This window comes from Mytilus edulis, chromosome 13 (assembly GCF_963676685.1).
Source record: "Mytilus edulis chromosome 13, xbMytEdul2.2, whole genome shotgun sequence".
NCBI lineage: Eukaryota > Metazoa > Mollusca > Bivalvia > Mytilida > Mytilidae > Mytilus > Mytilus edulis.
Genome location: NC_092356.1, coordinates 53,501,987 through 53,507,295, shown reverse-complemented (window position 1 = coordinate 53,507,295; position 5,309 = coordinate 53,501,987). Strand labels below are relative to the sequence as shown.

Genomic DNA, 5,309 nt, shown 5'->3' with positions numbered 1-5,309 from the left:
AGAGAAGTGTAATATATTAAAATCTCTCGATTCTTTCTTAAAACACGATTTGTTATCATCTGCTAATTACCCATATCATATTTTAATGACCACATGCTGTGGCCATCATATAAACCTAATAAACATCCGAATGTAAAATTTCGCACGATAGATAATGACAAACAAACGACGGAAATTACATAATAAATCCACAGCGTGTGCATTTGACTCTATCTTAATATATTTGTCAGTACATGGAGGAAATGTCCGTGTCAAATGTATTTTTAAAGATTAGGAACGACGATTCAATTTCCATTTGTTTATTGTTTTAGTCGTGGTTGAAACGTCACCAGGAACATATCAGGATAGACAACAGAAGTCTGTAAGTTTCTATTTTATGTATTTATATATTAACATAGATATTAGGGAGCTACCATTTGATTTTTATGGGGGGGCTAGGATGAAATTTGAAAAAAATAGGCAGGACAGGAGTTTTGAGTAAAAAAAAAAGGCAGGATGAGACACTTTGCAAAAAAAAAGGCAGGATGTTAATTTAGGTAAAAAAAGTCAGGATAAACTAATAAAAAAAAAGGCAGGACCGAATAGAGTGAAAAATAAAAAGGCAGGACAGAGATTACAACTAAAAAAAAATGCAGGACAAAATTTTTCATCCTAGCCCCCCCATAAAAATCAAATGGTAGCTCCCTTATAAGCCTTTCATGTCTTCTGTTGACACATGTTCATAACTATATGCACCGTTTTAGTAGACCACAGACGTCCTTTTCAAACATAAAGAACCTCCCCGAAAAGACACACCTCAGCCGAATCTTTCTTCTCAAATGAATGCCTGAATGGTCAATTTTAATCAAATTAATACTTGTTATTGGCAGGCATTTTCGAATAATTCTAAAAACAGAATGTATCAATTCTGACTGCAATGAATTGAAATGGAAAATAATATACATTGTATCTCGAGGGAAATGTACACACTTTAACAACAGTGAATTTTTCATAAATATTATATAAAATAGTAAAAGTGTAGCATACATACTTATCATGTGTATTTTACGATTAAACTCTGGAAGAAATATAGTCCAGCATAAATACAAATATACAGGCTTCAGCACATTATTAGCACCTGTCATTGGCAAAATCCCTTTTTTCTTATAGTGCTATAATCTGGATAACACACAGCTAATGTGTGCATTAACTATACCTAAGATATACTGCATCATGTGCATGAAAGGGGGGAGGGTTAATGGAAAAATATAAATTTTCTCAGAAAGGTAACTGGTTTCTCTTTCTTCAGATGTTTATATGGAAAGTTGATGTCTAGATCTGTTGTGCAGTGTCATGTGGTTTTTTTTCGCCTGTATGCGAGACATAGGCATGATATAGGTATTGCAACCCAAAACTTGACGTCCATAACCCAGCGGCGGTGGCGACGATGGAGTACACTATTTGTTTGAAGCATTATATTTCATAAGTTAGACAACCTAAATGCTTCATACCTTATGTTACTAGATTTCCTTCTGTCATATGTCCATTGTCCCGGTAACCTAATTTTCGTGGTTCAATAACTGCTTGATATGTTTTGTTTTGTTAAATGAAAAACTTACTTATTATGAGTTAGGATAACTATGTTTGGTATATGGGTTCCTAGCAACATTTACATGTTCGTCAGCTAGGTACATGTAGGGTTATCCTGATCTCGACCTTATTCCATGGATCAGTTATCAAAGATAAAGTAACTTAAGCAAGACCGTATCTAGATACTATAACTAGTAACCTGATTGTGAGGTGCACATATCCACCTGACAGGTTCCGTCTGACCTTGGCCTCAATTTCATGGTGCATTGGCCAATGTATATAAACGAGTCTAAATTGAAAACTACGTTCAAACCTATGATTGCGTTGGATAAAAACCGCAATTTATATATATATAGTGTTTGTTGTTTGGTCTGTCTCTCAGATACTTTGAGCAGTAGGACCACTATATAGGGTGTATCATGCATTGAATAATTGTCAGCTGGAAATGTCCGTCTGACAGGTCTCAATTGACTTCGACTTAATTTTTATGGTTCATTGGACATTTTTTAGTTGTGTGGTTGGGTCAATTTTTCGGGCATTATAATCAATAGGTCAATAATATGTAGTGTATGGAACAACCCTGACAACTGTGAGGTGTCATGTTTATTTGTCGGGGTTAACATGACCTTGACTTGTTTGATGTTAAGATCCGATTCTCAGGTACTATTAGCAATATGACAACTATTATACATTGTAGTTGTGCATTGATAATGTTAAGTATACTGATAATTGTAGTAAAACCTCCATACTAAAGACTTTCAACATGATTTGAACGATAAGTAAAAAAAAAAAATGCGAGACATGTGCACTCATATTTTGGTAATTACATGTTTAAAGTGTTGACTAAATTACATACATACCTAAATTTCAATATATTTTTGTATCAGAGTGCTGAAGGAGCATCTTTAAAGTTTTGAGAGGGGAATGAACATTTTGTTGAAGGGGAGAATGTGTTGGGTACATTACTCACATTTTTGTCTAACGGAGCTGCTGTTCCTTTTGGAACATGTCTTACTTGTTTTCTGGTATGTTGAATGGGGTAGGTAAAAGTATTGTCAACACCACTGAGTCCTGTGTTTTGTTTAAGACTTAATGAAACATACATTTAGTTGTTATTTGTGTCTTCAGTTCGCTGTCTCCTAGGCATGAACCATTCATCTGTTTTAACATGTTTAATACTCTATGATTGATTGATTGATCATGACTGGCTGACTGTCCAATGGCAAATATTACATGCATATTCAGGAAGTTGGGAATGATACATGCCAATACTGATAAAAAATAAAGAAATATGCCTGAAGAAAAACAACAACAGAGTAAGTGTTCCTGCATTTTAAACTAAAATATTTCTTGTAGAGTGAGAAAACTGTTATGAAACACCAGCAACAAAGACTATATTGTTATTCAGTCCTGACTTATTCCGTGTCTCTGAAGATGAAGATCAGGTATGTAATAATGAGGTTTTAATTTGACTTTTATATTGTAAAAGTTTAATGAGTTACTGTAAGTTAATCCCTTTATTGTATAAAAATTCAACAATTACTGTCCAGGTGCATAATATAGCCTTCTTTATCTTGCTGTATCCAGAGGCAATATATATAAGAAAATGTGGTATGGGTGCCAACATGGCCAATGAGACAACTCTCCATCTAAGTCACAATTTATAAAAGTAAACCATAAAAGGTCAAAGTACGGACTTCAACACGGAGCAAGACTATTATTAACTGCAATAAAGAGAGTGAATAATATTATATAAGCAAAATAGACAACATAATTAAGATTAAAAGAAAGACAGACAATTTCTTCATCAAAGATTATTAATTTTGGTATGATAACTAAAAATTATATTATCGAAATGACTATTTTGATATAATTATTTCAATCGTATACCCAAACATGTCAAAGGGAAAACTTATTTTTTCATATTTGAAATTGTTTTGAATTTGTCGTTATTTCTTTCAGATCAGGCCTATCCAGAAACAAGAAACGGGACATTTTTTAGCACGTACATCTACAGAGAGAGACATGTTTAAAAACAGATTTATGTTCAATTTAAGAAAAACCTGTCGAACTTTTACTATTTCTTATCTGTTTATTTTATATTTATATGTTGATATTTTCAAATTGCTGCACAGTATTTCTATTCAGACCCACATAACAAAATCAGCTGAAGAAATTGATATTTTCATATTTCAAGGAAGTGTCCTTTTGCATTGTTGATAGCAGATATATGTATTGTCTTAAGTTGGGTTAAAGAACAGTCACATCGCAACTTAAAATAAAATACGTTTTTATGAATGTTACATGTAAATAGACATGAAAGATAGACATATATAAGAACACATTTTTTATGACCTAAATGTATTTTCAAGGTAAATTTTTTATGTAAACTTATTAAAATATTATCAAAAACACCTCTGGTTTAAAATAAACTCATTCTATGAAGACTAAACTAATCATACAGATCAGTGTATTTTTTCCTTAACAAATTTTCTATATTTTTATAACCAGAATAAATTGATTACTGTGCTTTCAAAAAAAATGATTTATATATCATAATACACAATGTACTTTTAACTCACATTGAATGTATAATAAATTTATTCTGTGTCTCCACCATATAATAACTACTTTCAGAATAAATTTATTTTACATATTATTATACAAGACAAAAATCACATTGAACATAGAATAAATTTATTCTGTGTCTCAACCTCACCATACAGATTACTTTACTTTCAAAATAAATTTATTTTATATATTATTATAATCATAAATGACATTAAATGTAGAATAAATTTATTCTGTGTCTCAGCCTCACCATACAGATTATTGGACTTTCAAAATAAATTTATTTTAAATATTATCATAATCATAAATGACATTGAATGTAGAATAAATTTATTCTATCATTTTCTTGAACTAATAATAGATATTAAGGCTCTATATAATAAATTTATTTTATAAATGATCATATACATAAAGCACCATGCATTTAGAATAAATTTATTCTATGTTTCATCATTTACAGAGAGTTGACTGAAAATGGAATGCTAAGTGTAGAATTCAGTATAAATTTATTTTGAAATGTAACAAATAAATACTAATATAACAGAATTGTCTTTGTTTTTCATGATTTTTCCTCAAATACATGGGTTATAGAATAAATTTATTACGTTCTGGTCCAAATTTGGCCTCTAATTGCACTTGTCAGAAATAAGAGTGAAAAAAGAGGAAAATTGGTTTTTTCCTTTTTTATTCTGCTCTCAGTTCTTAGTAAGTATTCTACATCGTTCTTGAAGTACATTTATGTATAGGTCATATAAAAGTTATACGATTTGGTTTATCATTTGACGCTTGAACATTCTTATCTTATGGAATTACAAAGTGTAAACTTTTATTACTGAAACCCTAGTTTCTGGTGTAAAAGGTAAAATAAATGCGAAAAACATTTAAGTCAGATGTAAATACAGATATTAAAAGAAAACAATTAAACTTTTCGGCATCAAGTTTCCCGCTAAGATGATAGCCTATAAGTATGTAAAGTGACATCAACTGCAAATTTAAGAATAAACACTATTTATATCAATTTATACGTAACAACGACTAAACGTGGGATTCTGATGGCCAATCAAACAACATAGATACAAAGGTAGAATAAAGATGTTTAGTCATTTGCCAAGCTTTGAAAACTCATCAAATATGTTGATTTAGTACGCCAGGCGTCCGTTTAGTCCACA

At 31.0% G+C, this 5,309-nt stretch overlaps 1 long non-coding RNA gene across 1 annotated transcript; it reads left to right on the top strand.

The window, feature by feature from the left end:
• Nucleotides 1-190: 190 nt before the first annotated feature.
• On the top strand, nucleotides 191-4,753 carry LOC139501493 (uncharacterized). The gene is made up of 3 exons (XR_011658584.1): nucleotides 191-361; nucleotides 2,926-3,014; nucleotides 3,532-4,753. It is a non-coding gene; the product is annotated as an uncharacterized lncRNA (long non-coding RNA).
• Nucleotides 4,754-5,309: the final 556 nt, after the last annotated feature.